Below are 20,624 nucleotides of genomic sequence, written 5' to 3' on the forward strand. Positions count from 1 at the left end.
GCCCCTGCACTGCTGGGGGGTGGGGATGATAGGGGACATGAGTGGAGGCCTGGTGGAGGCTGCCCCTGGTGGCTGGGGGGTGGGGGTGCAGGGAGACATGAGTGGGGTCTGGTGGAGGCTGCCCCTGTGTTAGGGAGAATTCTCTGTTTAGGCTGAATTTCCTAACCTAGTGAGTCCCCTAGCGGCTTTGCTGGATTTCTGGAGTTTGTTTTTTTCCATCCTGCCAAGAGTGAGACTCTTTTCCTCCCACTCTTGGGCATGTATGTGTGTAATTCCTTTAAATGTCAATGTGTTCTATAGGCTATGGGGTCTTTTACTCCATAGGGTCTCATATGTTTTTCTATGTGTGTTACACCGCACCCTACGTGCCGTAACACTGGGGCGTCCTAGCGGACCTCCACCATAGACTCCATACCCGGGGACTGACTACTGTCTCCCCGGGCATGTAAAGTCACCATTGGCTTTACTAGACCTAAATTTACTAACAGAACTAGTACAAACCATCTTATTGTGGACGTTCTAGTAGGGGTAATTCGATTACTCCTGGATCTGTTACTTGAGGGGGCACTGTCCCGTCCCCCCTCGTCGAGTTTTGGCTGGTGGCAGTGGAAACTACTTGTTATGTTCGACCCCGGACATAACCATATGGGATTCGTCCCATTGTTGGAGATTGATCCTTTTTCTCGTTAATCTCTAACGTACCATCGATCTACTTATCTTAAATAAGTTTATCGGATGGTATTTTCTGCCAGAACTCGGTTTTTAAAATGGCGTCTGTGTTCGTCTCTGTGACTCCTAAACCAAAGGTTGAGCCCTTTGTTCCACTTTTGGCGGGCCTCTGGACAGAGACCCTCCAAAGTGGTGCCATTCTGTCTGGGTTACCACAGGGGTGTGGGAGGGGGTTTAGGCACCCTGGACCGAGTTGCCTTGCCAACTCCGGTCGCACTCTGGAGTGATTGGCCCAAGTGGTGAGCCTCCCCGCTCACCACTTAGCATGTGTTGATTGACAGCTAGGCTGAATGAATGGGGGTATTCTGCATAAAAGCAGGGCTTTTGGGACTGGATCTTCAGAAGTCGCCACAGGACCTAAGAATCCGACGAGGGTAACGCTGAGCCGACCTGCACGACGACACCTCCGGTGGAGCCCTGCTGAACCGACTCACCACTTCCCGATGACAGAGGAGATCTCCCTGCCGGAGAGTCTCTTCCCCTGACTGGTGGGAACAACCAGTCCCCTTTGCTTTTTCTTCGCCTCAGGACGCGGTGGTCGAATTGCCCGTGCAGAGCACCCCGGCAACCGGATAGCCACTACCCCTGTACCGCGACCAAAAGGTGGTGCCTTGTGACCGAGCACTCCGCGGCTGGTCTCTTCCCTGGTGGTGCACCGGACTTCACTTTTCTTCGACGACGAGATCATCTCTACTCTTGGCAAAGACCCGACGTGCATCCACCACCAGGAACAACTGCCCCTGCCGGAGCTGTCTCTCCACAACAAGGTACCGTGTCCGCCTGGCTTCCCTTTTGATCGGTTCGAGTGAGGTGTCTTAATCTTCGCCTTTCCGTTGGGTCGCCTCCAAGCTTTTTCAACGTGTTGTTCTGAACTGGTTCAATCTGCCACTAACAATTTGCTACAAAGACTCGAACGCATCTACACTAGAGACTTTTTGGGACATACCACCTTGCCCCTCTCCGAGTGGGCCTAGCCTCTGAACTTTTATGATCTATTGTGGTTCTTGCCTTCCTGCCTTGCATATTATCCATGACATATTGAACTGTGTTGATTTCATAACCTGCCTATTTCTCTCTCCCGTCCTAATTGATATTAGAGTGCCATCTAGGTTGAGGTATACACCTCTGTCTGAAAATAAGTGATACCGGTAGAACCTAGACTTGTCGAACTATTGTTAGGGGGATTGATCGTGTTCTTCTTCGTAGAGTAATTGTAATTGAATTGTTTGCCATGATAGTGCCATAGTGTTTTCCATAGATGTTCCGTTAAAAATAAATACCTTAATATCTTTACACTGAAGCCTGTTTGCTTGTCTTACTGTGAAGAATTGTCCTAAATTGTATACTCCACATACTGCTCAACTTTTCTTGAGAGAAGTCTGACTGCTCAGCCACAGCTACCAAGTGAATCTGTGTGGTACAGACTGCTACCAAGTGGGTTCACCGCCAAACGCCTGTAGTCCTAAATCTTTTGCAGTGGTCCCAGAGGGAACTGCACAGGTTTCCGCCTAACACCCTGCACTGCTGGGGGGTGGGGGTGCAGGAAGACATGAGTGGGGGCCTGGTAGAGGCTGCCCCTGCACTTCTGGGGGGTGGGGGTGGTGGTAGACATGAGTGGGGGCCTGGTGGAGGCTGCCCCTGCACTGCTGGGGGATGGGGGTGGTGGGAGACATGAGTGGGGGCCTGGTGGAGGCTGCCCCTGCACTGCTGGGGGGTGGGGGTGCAGGGAGACATGAGTTTGACATGAGTGGGGGCCTGGTGGAGGCTGTCCCTGCACTGCTGGGGGGTGGGGGTGGTGGGAAACATGAGTGGGGGCCTGGTGGAGGCTGCCCCTGCACTGCTGGGGGGTGGGGGTGGTGGGAGTCATGAGTGGGGGCCTGGTGGAGGCTGCCCCTGCACTGCTGGGGGGTGGGGGTGCAGGGAGACATGAGTTGGACATGAGTCGGGCCTGGTGGAGGCTGCCCCTGCACTGCTGGGGGGTGGGGGTGGTGGTAGACATGGGTGGGGGCCTGGTGGAGGCTGCCCCTGGTGGCTGGGGGGTGGGGGTGATAGGGGACATGAGTGGGGGCCTGGTGGAGGCTGCCCCTGGTGGCTGGGGGGTGGGGGTGGTGGTAGACATGGGTGGGGGCCTGGTGGAGGCTGCCCCTGGTGGCTGGGGGGTGGGGGTGCAGGGAGACATGAGTGGGGGCCTGGTGGAGGCTGCCCCTGCACTGCTGGGGGGTGGGGGTAGTGGGAGACATGAGTGGGTGCCTGGTGGAGGCTGCCCCTGCACTGCTGGGGGGTGGGGGTGATAGGGGACATGAGTGGGGGCCTGGTGGAGGCTGCCCCTGGTGGCTGTGGGGCGGGGGTGGTGGGAGACATGAGTGGGGGCCTGGTGGAGGCTGCCCCTGCACTGCTGGGGGGTGGGGGTGGTGGTAGACATGGGTGGGGGCCTGGTGGAGGCTGCCCCTGGTGGCTGGGGGGTGGGGGTGCAGGGAGACATGAGTGGGGGCCTGGTGGAGGCTGCCCCTGGTGGCTGGTGGGTGGGGGTGCAGGGAGACATGAGTGGGGGCCTGGTGGAGGCTGCCCCTGCACTGCTGGGGGGTGGGGGTGGTGGGAGACATGAGTGGGGTCCTGGTAGAGGCTGCCCCTGCACTGCTGGGGGTGGGGGTGATAGGGGACATGAGTGGGGGCCTGGTGGAGGCTGCCCCTGGTGGCTGGGGGGTGGGGGTGATAGGGGACATGAGTGGGGGCCTGGTGGAGGTTGCCCCTGCAGTGCTGGGGGTGGGGGTGGGGGTAGACATGGGTGTGCGCCTGGTGGAGGCTGCCCCTGGTGGCTGGGGGGTGGGGGTGCAGGGAGACATGAGTGGGGGCCTGGTGGATGCTGCCCCTGCACTGCTGGGGGGTGGGGGTGGTGGGAGACATGAGTGGGGGCCTGGTGGAGGCTGCCCTTGCACTGCTGGGGGGTGGGGGTGATAGAGGACATGAGTGGGGGCCTGGTGGAGGCTGCCCCTGGTGGCTGGGGGGTGGGGGTGGTGGGAGACATGAGTGGGGGCCTGGTGGAGGCAGCCCCTGCACTGCTGGGGGGTGGGGGTGGTGGTAGACATGGGTGGGGGCCTGGTGGAGGCTGCCCCTGGTGGCTGGGGGGTGGGGGTGATAGGAAACATGAGTGGGGGCCTGGTGGAGGCTGCCCCTGGTGGCTGGGGGGTGGGGGTGGGGGGAGACATGAGTGGGGGCCTGGTGGAGGCTTCACCTGCACTGCTGGGGGGTGGGGGTGGTGGGAGACATGAGTGGGGGCCTGGTGGAGGCTGCCCCTGCACTGCTGGTGGGTGGGGGTGCAGGGAGACATGAGTTGGACATGAGTGGGGGCCTGGTGGAGGCTGCCCCTGCACTGCTGGGGGGTGGGGGTGGTGGGAGACATGAGTGGGGGCCTGGTGGAGGCTGCCCCTGCACTGCTGGGGGGTGGGGTGATAGGGGGCATGAGTGGGGGCCTGGTGGAGGCTGCCCCTGGTGGCTGGGGGGTGGGGGTGATAGGGGACATGAGTGGGAGCCTGGTGGAGGTTGCCCCTGCACTGCTGGGGGGTGGGGGTGGTGGGAGACATGAGTGGGGGCCTGGTGGAGGCTGCCCCTGCACTGCTGGGGGGTGGGGTGATAGGGGGCATGAGTGGGGGCCTGGTGGAGGCTGCCCCTGGTGGCTGGGGGGTGGGGGTGATAGGGGACATGAGTGGGGGCCTGGTGGAGGCTGCCCCTGGTGGCTGGGGGCTGGGGGTGGTGGGAGACATGAGTGGGGGCCTGGTGGAGGCTGCCCCTGCACTGCTGGGGGGTGGGAGTGGTGGGAGACATGAGTGGGGGCCTGGTGGAGGCTGCCCCTGCACTGCTGGGGGGTGGGGGTGCAGGGAGACATGAGTTGGACATGAGTGGGGGCCTGGTGGAGGCTGCCCCTGCACTGCTGGGGGGTGGGGGTGGTGGTAGACATGTGTGGGGGCCTGGTGGAGGCTGCCCCTGCTGGCTGGGGGGTGGGGGTGCAGGGAGACATGAGTGGGGGCCTGGTGGAGGCTGCCCCTGCACTGCTGGGGGGTGGGGGGGTGGGAGACATGAGTGGGGGCCTGGTCGAGGCTGCCCCTGCATTGCTCGGGGGTGGGGGTGATAGGGGACATGAGTGGGGGCCTGGTGGAGGCTGCCCCTGCACTGCTGGGGGGTGGGGGTGATGGGAGACATGAGTGGGGGCCTGGTGGAGGCTGCCCCTGGTGGCTGGGGGGTAGGGGTGATAGGGGACATGAGTGGGGGCCTGGTGGAGGCTCCCCCTGCACTGCTGGGGGGTGGGGGTGGTGGTAGACATGTGTGGGGGCCTGGTGGAGGCTGCCCCTGCTGGCTGGGGGGTGGGGTGCAGGGAGACATGAGTGGGGGCCTGGTGGAGGCTGCCCCTGCACTGCTGGGGGGTGGGGGGGGTGGGAGACATGAGTGGGGGCCTGGTCGAGGCTGCCCCTGCATTGCTCGGGGGTGGGGGTGATAGGGGACATGAGTGGGGGCCTGGTGGAGGCTGCCCCTGCACTGCTGGGGGGTGGGGGTGATGGGAGACATGAGTGGGGGCCTGGTGGAGGCTGCCCCTGGTGGCTGGGGGGTGGGGGTGATGGGAGACATGGGTGGGGGCCTGGTGGAGGCTGCCCCTGGTGGCTGGGGGATGGGGGTGCAGGGAGACATGAGTTGGACATGAGTGGGGGCCTGGTGAAGGCTGCCCCTGGTGGCTGGGGGGTGGGGGTGATGGGAGACATGAGTAGGAGCCTGGTGGAGGCTGCCCCTGGTGGCTGGGGGGTGGGGGTGCAGGGAGACATGAGTTGGACATGAGTGGGGGCCTGGTGGAGGCAGCCCCTGCACTGCTGGGGGGTGGGGGTGGTGGGAGACATGAGTGGGGGCCTGGTGGGGGCTGCCCCTGCACTGCTGGGGGGTGGGGGTGGTGGTAGACATGGGTAGGGGCCTGGTGGAGGCTGCCCCTGGTGGCTGGGGGGTGGGGGTGCTGGGAGACATGAGTGGGGGCCTGGTGGAGACTGCCCCTGCACTGCTGGGGGGTGGGGGTGATTGGAGACATGAGTGGGGGCCTGGTGGAGGCTGCCCCTGCACTGCTGGGGGGTGAGGGTGGTGGTAGACATGGGTGGGGGCCTGGTGGAGGCTGCCCCTGGTGGCTGGGGGGTGGGGGTGGTGGGAGACATGAGTGGGGGCCTGGTGGAGACTGCCCCTGCACTGCTGGGGGGTGGGTTGATGGGAGACATGAGTGGGGGCCTGGTGGAGGCTGCCCCTGGTGGCTGGGGGGTGGGGGTGATGGGAGACATGGGTGGGGGCCTGGTGGAGGCTGCCCCTGGTGGCTTTGGGGTGGGGGTGCAGGGAGACATGAGTTGGACATGAGTGGGGGCCTGGTGGAGGCTGCCCCTGGTGGCTGGGGGGTGGGGGTGATGGGAGACATGAGTGGGGGCCTGGTGGAGGCTGCCCCTGGTGGCTGGGGGGTGGGGGTGATGGGAGACATGGGTGGGGGCCTGGTGGAGGCTGCCCCTGGTGGCTGGGGGTGCAGGGGGACATGCGTTGGTGGGCATTATTGCAAGGTGACATGTGGTTTGGCTGGGGGGCATGGCCATGGTGGATGGGGTGCCTGCAGGACATATGCAGGGTAGGCCCCTGTGGTGTGGGCCACCTGCAGGGACATGAGTGGGGGCCTGGTGGAGGCTGCCCCTGCACTGCTGGGGGGTGACGGTGGTGGTAGACATGGGTGGGGAGGGTGTAGAGGGAACACCTGGGAGGACCCATATGTGCAATTCACGTGTGGTGCTCCCCGCGCACCCCTGTAATACACGTACCCTGATGGAATTGCGTGTGATACTTCCCGCGCACCCCTGAAATACACGTACCCTGCTGATTTTGCGTGTGATACTTCCCGTGCACCCCTGAAATACACGTACCCTGCTGCTTTTGCGTGTGATACTTCCCGTGCACCCCTGGAATACACGCACCCTGCTGTTTTTGCGTGTGATACTTTCCGCGCACCCCTGGAATACACGTACCCTGATGGAATCGCGTGTGAAACTTCCCGCGCACCCCTGAGATACACGTATCCTGCTGCTTTTGCGTGTGATACTTCCCGCGCACCCCTGAAATACACATACCCTGCTGTTTTTGTGTGTGATACTTCCCGCGCACCCCTGGAATACACGTACCCTGATGGAATCGCGTGTGATACTTCCCGCGCACCCCTGAGATACACGTACCCTGCTGCTTTTGCGTGTGATACTTCCCGCGCACCCCTGAAATACACGTACCCTGCTGCTTTTTCGTGTGATACTTCCCGCGCACACCTGAAATACACGTACCCTGCTGCTTTTGCGTGTGTCACTTCCCACGCACCCCTGATGCACACGTACACAGGAAAATCGCGTGTGGAACTTCCCGCGAACCACTGAAATACACGTTTCCTGCTTGGCGTTTGCTGTTTGCCAGCCCTGTGAACTGGTCCAGGGTTAGCGCAGCCCTTTGCGATTATTTGGGGATTTTGAAGGGTTTTCCTTGCGCGAGGGCATTCTTGGGGGCGTAACTGGCACTGCTGCAGGGTCGCTGCGCCACGCTGCGCCACGGCTGGTTTTGGATGTGAAAATCCATGAATACGCTGTGCGCGGAAATCGATTTTAGCGCACGTGGCTGGCGCAGAAATTCGCACGGGCACGCTGTGCGCCAGCTGCATGCGCCACTTTTGTGCGAATTTCTATGAAATACCCTGTATGTGTCCTGGGATGTTCGTAAATAAACAAAATGGTGGCGTCCTGAGGACGCTATGCCTGTCCGTATTGCTCACAGGCAAGTTGAAACTGTTCTAAGAACACAAGCTGTGTCCTGAAATGTTCGTAAATAAATGAAATAGAGGTGTCCTGAGGACACTATACCTGCCCTTACTGTTCGTAGACAGGTTGATACTGTTCTAAGAACACATCAAGTGTCCTGGGATGTTCGTAAATAAACAAAATGGGGCTGTCCTGAGGACGCTATGCCTGTCCGTATTATTCGCAGGCAAGTTGAAAATGTTCTAGGAACACAGGCTGTGTCCTAAAATGTTCATAAAGAAACAAAATGGGGGTGTCCTGAGGACGCAATGACTGTCCGTATTGTTCGCAGGCAAGTTGAAACTGTTCTAAGAACACAAGCTGTCTCCTGAAATGTTCGTAAATAAATGAAATGGGGGTGTCCTGAGGATGCTATGCCTGTCCGTACTGTTCGTAGGCAGGTTGAAACTGTTCTAAGAACACATCAAGTGTCCCGGGATGTTCGTAAATAAACAAAATGGGGGTGTCCTGAGGACGCTATGCCTGTCCATATTGTTCGCAGGCAAGTTGAAACTGTTCTAAGAACAAACGCCTGTCCGTAACTGTTCGTTTCACCTGTGACGCACTTTTAATCAATTCAGGACCCGAACAGTGTCCGTAGTACACCAACGCGCATGCGCAAAACAGTTTCAGTGCATTTGGTGTCCTGCGGACACCCGCTCCCTTCGCGAACATGTTCGCAAACCTATGAGATGACCGAGCCCACGATCAGCGTATGTTCTGATTGCGAACACTGTTCGTGTCCCCGAACAATTTAAAACTACATTTTCAAGTAATCTACAATATTTTCCAATAAAAACTCACCATAGAACAAGTCCCACATAGTAATCCTGAGTTTCTACATACTTTTTGTTACTTTTTGAACCCTTTTTTCTATTCGATCTGTCCGCGGACAGCGTGCATGTCCGCGAACTGCGCACAAGCACCCCTATAAAAGACCACACCCTAGAGCTCATTCCCATAGTGTTTCTGGCTATCTTACAAAGCACAGCTAATTTTGCTGCCAATTTGCAGATTTTCAACGCCAAGCTGATGGCTTCCATGGATCCACTCATGCCACCTGGTGCTGCATCTGCCTCAGCACCACTCCCACCCCCTCCACCACCACCACCTCCCCAGGGGCCTGAAGAGGGGAACAGGAGTGAGGATGCACAGGAGGATGAAGAGGATGACGAGAATGAGGGAGTGGAAGTTCCTACTACCAGCACTCGGCGTGAATCTTGGGTGTGGGGGTTATTTACCATTCGTGGTAATGTTCCTAAGGCGCGTGCAAACCAAATCAGCTGCAACGCGTGCAAAATGGTACTCAGTTGCAGGAGGCATGGTTCATACAGCTTTGGGACAACTACCATGAAGCGACACCTAATGTCATTCCATTCGGGGGCCATTTGCAAGGTTGTACCTTGCGAGGAGCGTAGCAGGTTGACTTCCTCTACTTCATCCTCCGTTTCCAATCATGTCACCACAAGGAACACTCCTGTGGGACAGCGTATTCCTCAAGCTACCTCACAGGCCATATGCAATACTGATGACCCTTACCTTTCGAGGGTCACAGTTGTGTGTATGTACTGTGACGCAGTACTCTGCAGGGGGGAGAGGCTTCGTAGCGCTTTTGAGGCTATCGTCTCAGAGTACGAGAAGGTCTGCTCACTACCCAAGTAAAACCCACTCTACATCTCCCTCTCTCAGCTCGCCCTTTCTTATCCCCGTGGTTGGTGTCCCCCTTTCCCCTCCTTTCCCCTCCTCTCCTAGTGTGTCTTGTATAAAAAACCAAAAAAAATATAAAACAACAAAAATAAAAAAAGGCTCTTTTCAGAGCCGCCTTTCATAGTTAAAAAATAGAAGTGAAAATAAATGAAGCAGGTCCCTGTGTATTTTTTAGAAGTCAGTGGACAGTCCACGGACATCTAAAAATGTTGGGGTGCTACCCTATCATAACCATTGCAGTTTTATCTGGGAGGAAGTGGTGGCTCTGAAAAGAGCATTTTGGTGGTGTTTGTTTGTGTTTGAAAAATTTGTAAGTCAAATATTATAAATGCTTAACACCTACTTCAAAATGGATGTTGTAATTCCAAAAAAGGTCGCAATGCATTTTGTACATTTCTCAAAAAAATCTGATTGCCAGCATATGTAAGATGGACTCCATCTCTGCGAAAAATGTATGTACTACAAAACATAATATTTTCATTGTGAAAAGAGGACATGCCAAAATCTCTTAGAAAGGCACAAACAGCCTGATTGACATTGCACCTTGCTTTCTCCATTTGTGGACCAAATGAAGAAGAACGAAGCCACATTTGTCTCTGCGCAATCCGTGAAAAAATTACTTGAGAATTCGAAACATGTCCATGACCTTCCCAAGTCCCTCTTTCATTGCAAATTGCAAAGAAATTCCAGACACGTCCTAAACTGTTCCCTCCACAATGAATTACAATTATGTGTGGATGTTGCTCTGTCTTCAAAGTAGCACAGAGAGGTAGCAAGTCCAACCACTTCATTCCACGTACTCCATGCCAGTGCACTTCCACATGTGGGAATCCAAGATCTACAGCTACTCCACAGCTTTCTGCATGCACCTTCAACCAATGTATCCACAAGACCACCAAAATCCAAGCAATCTGTTTTCTGAAACACATAGCCATAGCTATCTGTTCTTCTCTCAGCAAAAGGAGTATCTGAGAAACTCTCCCTTGGCACAACACACCCACTAAACTTTACTGACAAATCCCTTTCTCTGCTCATTCTCATTTGCATGGCTCCCCAACCCAAAAATCCCCAGATGTAACACCCGATGTCCGCGGACTACCGCCATGTCCGTGGACATATCATAACATGGACAGTCCTTCTACCATTTCCTTTTCACTTTCTGTGCCATTCCCTCATTGGATATAGCTAAGAAGTCACATGTACATCCACCAATCACATCCAAGACCTCTACATCTAACTGCATCATCATAGACCAGCACTTTAAATGTACTGTTAATCTCTCTGAGTACAAGTGTCATATCATTGGAAAGCACCTTCTACCAGAAATACTGTAGAAGTCTCCAAGATTTCTACTGGCAGCTGCATGCATATCCATATGCATGAACACAAACTAAAGGTATGCATATTTTCTATATAGTACTTGTACAATTTTTATAGATTCATATAAACAGATTAACTGACTTTTAGCTTGTATAATCTATAAAATGAATTTACTGTAATTTTTTCCATCTCCTAAAATCAACTGTCACTTCCAAACCTATCTGCTATTTAATTTCTTTTTACACACACATTTTCAAAGCATGTTGAACTAACATATTTAAAGTACAATATGAAGAGTTAACATACTCAAACAAAATTGCATGCACACATTATGTTCAAAAATCAAACAACAATACTTGTACAAAAACATAAACATTTATTTACTTATATTTATATACTGCGCAAGCAGCCCATGGTATTGAGGCGCTGTTACTTACAAGAGCTTAGTTACAGAAATATTGGTATTCAGTGGTACATTATGAATTCCACAAGGCATACAAATGATATTTTGGTTGGTACAGTTAGTCATTACAATACAGTTTATGCATTAAGAACATATGATATGTATTCAACTGGTCCAAAGCATCTTATGTGAATAAGATATTTTCATGATTTTGAGAAAGGCGCTGAGGGTCAATGTCAATTAAAAAAATCAATGTCTAAATTAAAAACAATGCTATATACAAACAAAATTACTTATTTGTTTCCTTTACAATTGCAGTGAAGACCATTCTCCTGAAAAGAAGCAGCTGAATTTTAAGTACAAAGAACAACTAAGAAGAAACCTGCTCATTTCAGAAAAAAAAGTAAGTTGAATACCACCATATTATTTGTCCTATTATTCAAACACACTGTAAGGTTAATTCATGCTATTTCTGTACCTAAAAATAGAGATGGTGCACCATTCTGTCTACAAATGCCCATTTCCTAAACAGAAATTTACAGGAAGAATGACGCACAATTTCTTATTTTTCGACACACAAATAATCCAACTCAACCCGTAGAATTTTGATATTATAGAACAAACAACTGTTTTAATTAGATTTACTTATTCTACTTCTCCACACCACCAGCTTACTTTCTACTATCATCTGAACCCCAGTTTAAAAGCACATAAATTCAAGAATACCCATCCCAACTAGTTGTAGTTGCCCAATGCACAATGACACATCATTACATACATCTTCATCATCTTACTCACACACTCATGCACACAGCACACATACATTAAGAACACCCCAACCCATACCTTCTTTATTTTTTTCAACAGACCCTAAAGAATGCCTACCAAAAATCAAGTCTGTAGAAAGCAACAGAGAAGCAGTGCAAATGAAAATAGAAGTGTCCAAAACAAGCATCCATCTCTAGCAGAATTTGTAAAAAAATTTAAAACAAAACAGCTAATACAGTCATTTAGCAAAACAAAACAAGCTTCAAGTACAGACACTTTGCCTCCTCTATCAAAATGTAAAATGAACCACAAAACAATTAACAAAAAATCAGCTACCACTACAGATAAAACTGCTCCTATAAATCTTGATATAGTGCAAACTAAGCATACCAAAAAAAGTATTTTAGCAAAAATGTTCCGTCACAGAGTCCTTCAAAATCTTATAAAAACAGGAGAGAAATCAAGCTCAACCCTTAAAACCTATCGTAGGAAATTAATCTTAGAAGCGTTGATAGTCAGTGCAATCCTTCTCAAAAGAAAGTTATTTATTTTAGTGTTAAACAAAATGAAACAACTAACAAAACTAATGACTAAATTACAAAAAAGACTTCTCAATAAACGAAATGTCAACAGAAATAACTTCTTAAGTATCTGTGGAGGTGAATGGAGTCACACTACGAGCACAGAGCCATACTTTAATGAAGAAGCATACAAACAAAAGCAAAGAAATACAATTGCCATACATAGCAGTGGACAAGGGTATGAAAAAGTTAATAATACCATAATGGAACAAGAAATACTGCTTACAAAAATATCCCCGGAAAACCTAGAATTACCTCTCCATTCAACTGAATCAGAACGTCTAGGATACAAATGGCCATGCACGTCAATGTGTAACATTCCCAAAGAATCTTTCAAGTCTTTACTCCAATTCCTCAATCAATATGTGAAAGGCAAAGACTAAATCAAAATTAAACTAATGCAAAATATGTATACCTGTCCAGTGCGCAAGTACACAGGACTACAAGGACATTCATTGGCCTTCATTTCAGGACCTACTTGCAAAACCACCTTCCATTATATCAAAATGATATCAACACATCATTCAACTATAGGAAATCTAGTCCATAAACTGTACTATGCTAAAAGTCCTGCTTTAGCACTAGCCAAATTAAATAACATTCTTCTACATGGTACAGCAAAAGACCTACTTGAAGAAATCGAGTACATCCAGAAAAAATATTTTGGAAGTGAAAGCCACTTACAGAATGAAATAGCTTTAAAGCAAATTAGCAACAATTCTATGCATGGCAACCTTCTACTACACACATACAAAAAAGAAGTACTGAAATTTAAAAGTACATCTGCTGAAATACCAAACCATGTGTGTATGTTGCCATAGCACTTTTTATAAAAGTAACACAAAAACTGTAGACCTAACATACAAAATAGAAGACAATGAAGATTCTAAATGGTTTGAATTAGCTCTCTACCTTATAGCAGAAAACAAATACGAAATAACTGACCCCTTAATACTTTTCAGTTACTGCACTACAAAACTGGACAACAACCAAACTCCTTTACGTGCTATCACAAATAATTTGGAATTATTTCCATTACCAAAACCCCTACAACAACTGAATTTATATGAGAGCATCATAATTCAAACAGTGCACCCATTTCAAGCAATAATACACCTTCAACCAAAAACAACAAAATTACCTCCCTCTGAATTAGTGAAAGGTATTCGGGGAAAAGTAGTGTATTTACCATTAGATCTAAAAGAAAATGTGCACACTCTAGGAGTGCAACGTCCAATGGAGCAATCTTTAATTATCTTAGCAAATGTTGTACCTACAAAAGACAAACAAATTTGGCAACAACTGGTAGATTTACATAAAGTTAGACAAGCCTTGCAATATCTAAAAGACAATAATGAATACTACAAAGAAATTAATATTGAAGAAAACTTGAAGGATACCACTGAAATAATTCAAGAGACACAAGAAGCTAGTCAATTTGAGCTCCTAGATCCTGCTACAATATCCAATACTTTAGACCATTATACAATTCACCCATTGCACTCAAATGACACCGTAAAAGATGCACTGGAAACGTACCAAATGCATCAAACAAAAGGGTCACCAATCAGCATATGGCAAAAAGTATAGAAGCACATGCTTTTCCTTTACTTTTTCCTACTGGCAAAGGAGGACGGTACGATGATAGACCTATTCAAATAACAGCATAAGAATACCGCTCATTACGGATGTATTCTGAAGATCCCAGATTTAGACAAAATGTGTAATACATATTCCACCTACTCTTTGAAAGTGAACTAGCAACTTTATGTTACGGAGTTGCACACACATTAAAATCAGGATCCCACTTTCAAAATATGTCAGCTACACAATTATTACAAAAAGTGCAACAAAAAGATGAGGTTTTACAATCAAATATTACAAATCTATTAGCAAATATGCCTGGTGCTAGAGAGTACAGGTTTCAACGTCATGGAGATGTACGTTGTATGATAAGAAACCTCGGCCCACCCACTTGGTTTGTTACATTAAGTTGTGCAGAATATGCATGGGAAGATTTACATGATTTCCTACGCATATCAAACAAAAACAAAACAAACATAGATATACTAACACCTGGAGAACTTTGTTCTCTAGATCCTGTTAATGTTTTTTCGAGATATTTTCACCATCGCTTCATTGCTATGCTACACTTTATTTGTAATAAAACTGCTCCTCCCCTCGGAGAAGTGCAACACTTCTTTTGGAGAAAAGAATACCAAGCCAGAGGAGCACCACATATCCACATGGTTTTATGGATTAAAGATGCTCCTAAATTTGGTCAAGACAGTGACGCAACTGTTTTACAGTTTATTGAAAAATATGTCACTTGTGAAATTCCATCAGAAGCAACAAATAGTGATCTTCATGCACAAATTTTACAATTTCAAAGACACAAATGTGGCAAATATTGTCATCGCAAATACAAAAACAAAGGGAAATACTACACCAAATGCTGCTTTGGTTTCCCTAGACTGGTTACAAAAACAGGTCAAGTGAACAACTTCATGTCTTCAGTTAGACATAGTGTTAAAGGTATATCACCTAAAAATACATATTACATAAAAAGAACAGAAGAAGAAAAATATATCCAAGACCTCTGGAATGACCTGTCATCAGACAAAACATTGTATCAGAAATTTTACAGCTTGGGCATAAAAATGCTCTCCCATAGAGAATGTGGCTCCTATGAAGGAGCAGATCGTTTAACTGGTACTGCTTTGTATGGAAAATTTGAAAATATAGTATGGCTAAGTCTTGGTCCTGCCAAATCTAGAAAAAGAGTTCTAAAATCATACGAAGATATAGAAACAATAGCCAAACATGATCCCAACAGCCAAGACATTTTAAAAAACAATTTACTGGACACATACTACCCAAACAGAAGTACCACTTTGGAAAGAATGTGTCTATACCACATAGCCCAAAACTTCACATACAAAAATAATATAAAACCCGATGAAAAAAAAGGTAAATACAGAGTGACAAATTGTGAAGGCAGCTTAGTAAAACTCATGAAACCAAATTTAATGAATCATTTCAAATTGTCATTAAAGACTCCTCAACATAAAGAACTATATTACATGTCCCTGCTACAACTCTTTAAACCATGGAGAAAAGAACTACTAGATAACTATGACTCCTATGAAGACACTTTCAAAGCAAATGAAAGCACTATAACTGATGTAAACTTTACACAGTACAAAATAATGTTGCACAATGAACAGCAACACGAAGAAGAACTCCAGGCCCAACTAGATAAGGACACTCCTGACAGTAGTCAACCTTCTGTAACAGGAAGCCAAGAACCTCTGGGAGAGACACTAATAACAAATGAGGCAAAATTAGCTATGACAGAAGTAGGAAACACCATGTGTCAGCATGAAGAAGACTTAACTATACTACAATCAAAACTAAACAATGAGCAACGTAGCATTTTTGAAGAAGTAACAAAAGAAATTGCACATGGTGTACAACATGAAACCAAAGAATGCACCTGCCAAAATTACACATCTATACTACTGTACATCAGTGGTGAAGCTGGTTCTGGCAAAACATTCTTAATCAAAATCATCAGTAAATTCCTTCAACAATTGACAAACAACAAACTGTCGGCTGTTGTCACTGCCCCCACAGGTTTAGCTGCCTACAACATAGGCAGTATCACTTTACACTGATTACTACTCCTGCCAGTAGAACACCAAAACAAATTTGACTATTACAAACTTTCTACAGAAGCTGCAATGGAACTACGCAGAGTATTAAAACAAATGAAAATGCTACTAATAGATGAAGTGAGCATGGTCTCCAACCTAATGTTGGCCTTAATTCACCTCAGATTACAAGAAGTACTCAAAACAAACTACAAGAAGCTCTTTGGAGGAAAACACATTATTGTTTTCAGAGATCTTCTTCAATTGACACCAGTGAAAGGTGAGCCTATTTTTAAAACCTTAGGACAGAAACTCTGCCGTAAATCTGTTGGCGGCATTGGAAATGTCAACCTTTGGCAACATTTCCAATACAGAGAATTAACATAAAAAACATGCGGCAATCTGCAGATCTCACTTATGCCAACATCTTAAAAAGTATTAGAGTTGGTATATTATCTCAAGAAGCACAGGCAATATTGAAAACCCGGCACATTCATGCACTTTATGGCGATAATGCATGTGCTACGGATGTTATGGAACAATTAGCCCACAAAAATGTCAATTGTATGGCCTTAATGCCAACTCTTGCAAGTTGTTTCAAGTTCAATGAAACAATGTTAAAAAAAGAAATGCAACCAATAATTGAAATTAGCGCCACAGACAAACTAGACATACATGGTATGACACTACCCATGTGGGAACAAGCCACAACGAGACTAAGGGGCCGATTCATGGAACAAACGTGCGCCGAAAATCTTCGCGCAAGCAGGCGCAAGCAGGCGCAAGCGGAAAAAAACAGGCGCACGCGCACGTGTGCGATACATGGAAGTCCCTGCGCGTGTTTACCACGGGATGTGCGCCAAACCCGTGCGTGGCGCACACGTCACTGCAACATCCCGAAAGACGTGCGCGACGCGCACAGTGAAAGCGCACAACCTCTGCGCATACACTAGAAAGTGGGCGGAACACGGGGCGTAACGCGCGGAATGGGGAACAACTTGCGAAAACAAGGGCGTAACTGGGGATGTACTGCAGGGAAGCAGAGGGAACGCCCACACGCACCCAACCACACGTATTCATGGAACCGAATAGGGCAAAGCCACGCACAGCGAAAGACACGCACAAGCCGATACACGTCCGCCACACGAAGGCAGGCGGTAGCGTCCCTGCGCATTACAAAAGTGGCAACATACAGCAATTGTGCGAGCGGGCACGTGTATTTCGGGGGTTCGCGTGAAGTTTTACACGCGAATAGCCTGGGCGCGTGTATTTCAGGGGTGCGCGTGAAGTTTTACACGCGAATAGCCTGGGCGCCGTTTTTCAGGGGTGCGCGTGAAGTTTTACACGCGAATAGCCTGGGCGCGTGTATTTCAGGGGTGCGCGTGAAGTTTTACACGGGAATAGCCTGGGCGCGTGTATTTCAGGGGTGCTCGTGAAGTTTTACACGCGATCGGGCTATTTGCGTGTGGAACTTCCCGCGCACCCCTGAAATACACGCGCCCAGGCTATTCGCGTGTGGAACTTCCCGCGCACCCCTGAAATACACGCGCCCAGGCTATTCGCGTGTGAAACTTCCCGCGAACCCCTGAAATACACGTAGCCCGCTCCCCCAGGCCCGATCGCGTGAATAAGTTCACGCGAACCCCTGAAATACACGTAGCACGCTCCCCCAGGCCCGATCGCGTGAGGAACTTCACGTGAACCCCTGAAATACACGTAGCCCGCTTGCCGTGCTGGTACAGGGTTAGCGCAGCCCTTTGCGCTGGATTGGGGATTTTGATGGCTTTTCCCTGCGCGGAAGGCGTTCTTGGGGGCGTAACTGGCGCTGCTGGAAGGTCGCTACGCCACTGTGCGCCACGGTTGGTTTTGGTGGCTGGAATCCATGAATACGCTGTGCGCGGAAATGGGTTTTGGCACACACGGCTGGCGCAGGGATTCGCACGCGCACACTGTGCGCCAGCCGCGTGCGCCACTTGTGCGCTGAATTCTATGAATTACCCCCTAAATAGTTTAGAAAATTCAATCTCCAACACAACTGGATTGGAAAAAATATTAAAATTATCCTTAAATTGCAGAGTAATGCTTAAACGTAACCTTGACGTGGATCAAGGACTAGTTAATGGAGCACTGGGTACAGGTGTTGGCTTTCAAACATACCCACGTGACAACAACATTCAGTTTGTCAATATTCTCTTTGACAAACTTTCAGAAGTGAAAAGGATAGGACACTCAACAGCTCGATTCCTTCTCTTCAAAGACATGTATGTACGAAGAGAACAATTTTCTCTAACTCTTGCATACGCAGTAACCATTCATAAATCACAGTGGGCCTCATTACGAGTCTGGCGGTAACCACGGCGGTAAAACCGCCTGGTTACCGCCGGACTCGTATTACCATGCTGCCTCCGTGAGTCCTGGAATTACCGGGGCATTACAACCCCGGTTTTCTGGGAATCACGGAGGCGGAATGGTGTTAATCCCCATTCCCATCGAGTCCTATGGGACTCGATGGGAATGGGATCATGGAAACACCGGCAGCATCTCGTAATACTGCCAGTGTTTCCTCGGCCGTCTGCAGGCGGGCGGTGTTAAACCCGCCAGGTCAGAGCTGGCGGGAACATCACCTCCCGCCTGCAGGAGTCGGGATCAGGTGGTCCGGAAACAACGGTGGCGGCGGGTTTACCACCACCGTTATTTCCGGACCGCCTGAGTTATAATGAGGCCCAATGTCTTACCCTAGACAAAGCATTGATAGACATTGGTAACACAGTCTTTAAAGAAGGCATGAGCTACGTAGCACTATCACGCTTACGTACACTTGACGGTCTATTTCTAATCAACTTTGAAGCAAGTAAAGTAAATGCTGCTATTCCTTGCATTTCAGAATACAATAGACTTTGTTCACTATACACCCCCATCTAAAAACATATCCTATTTCACAAAAAGTAAAATGTTCTAAAAGAAAACTAAATCACACAGCAATGCAACAGGATGTCACTGCAAATCCTCCAAAGAGATTAAAAGAAACTAATACTTCATCAAGTACCACAATCAAAAAAGAAACTATTAGGGAAATTAAACCAGGTACTTCTTCAAAGAAGGAAGACAAACTCCAAAAAAAACACTCAGATACAGAACTACCTGGTCCATTTAAACTTTCAAATGTAATTGGTGTAAGTTGCTACGCAAATGTACCAATGAATATTCTATTTCAATTACCACCAATAGTTCACAACATTTACTTACACAGTACAGACCAATTGTGTTTGCAAATGTTAGTACTTCATAGAAACGCAACAAATAATCCTGACAACACGTATAGTGTTTATGGAATAAGACAACAATTGGACTACTGTGCTGGAATGGTGAAATTCACTATAAACTCACAGGAAGATCCACAAGAATTTCTAATGTACTTACTACAAGTACTGGAAAACAAAAACATACCTATAAATGAAATCTTCCAGATTTCATACATGTGGAAACATACATGCACTCTGTGCAACAATGTGACACAAGAACAAATCCCCAATGAGCGCTTTGGGTATGTATCAATACCTAATTGTGAATCCGTTCCATTTCAGCAACTTGTACAAAATGCAAACCATGGTAGATTATGTACTACCTGCAATTTGGATAATCGCTCCACCTTACTAATACAAACACATAGTAAATACGTAATACTAATGCTTCTACGTTACAATGCAGATGGTACCAAAAACAACTGCAAGCTGACTGGATTCACACATGGTCTAGTATCACTTGGTAAAAAAACCTTCACAACAATAGGTATAATCTACCACACAGGAGCCACAACCAATGCAGGTCACTATACTGCAAATATAAAAAGAAAATGTCGATGGTTCGAATGCAATGATAGTGCCATTACTCTAAAGTAGAGATTACCTGCAAATCTTACAAACGCTTATTTAATGTTCTTAAAACCAAAATTTATTAACTAAACTGTACTTAAACATGAACTAAACTTCTATTAAAAAACTATAAACTGTTACAATATGCCAACAGCTATAAAACTGCCCCAAGATTCTACAACAACTAAACAGATAAATGAATACCACTAAATTATATCAAACAATAAACAGTTAGAATATGCCAACTGGTATCTAACTACCCCAAGATTTTCAATAACCAAACAGATAAATCAATACCACTTCATTATAACAAAAAATAGACTGCTAGAATATGTCAACAGGTATCTAACTGCTCCAAAAATCTGCACAAGCCAATATATAGAGCATTAGACAGAAACAACAAGTGAACACTGAAAACAAACAAACACATAGACTGTAGCATAACAAAAAAAGTTTTTTTTTTAATCCAACATGGATTTTTTTTTCTCCCACAGACCCAATGATTTTAGCAACAAACACAGAAACTGAGAAAATTGCACAGTACACTGGTTTGTAATCTACTCAATATCAGGGTAAAAAAAATGTTAATTATTCAATGTTATAAGTTGTTACAAAATACCAGTACTAACATGATCTTTTCTTTTATCACAGAAATAAACAAGAAATACATGTACTCCAGTTACTAAACCAAACAATAACTATATTATATTAAGTACAACCATCACAGCAAATCACACCCATAGTGACTTATA

This window comes from Ambystoma mexicanum, chromosome 5p, assembly GCF_040938575.1.
Source record: "Ambystoma mexicanum isolate Mex_15411 chromosome 5p, UKY_AmexF1_1, whole genome shotgun sequence".
Taxonomy (NCBI): domain Eukaryota; kingdom Metazoa; phylum Chordata; class Amphibia; order Caudata; family Ambystomatidae; genus Ambystoma; species Ambystoma mexicanum.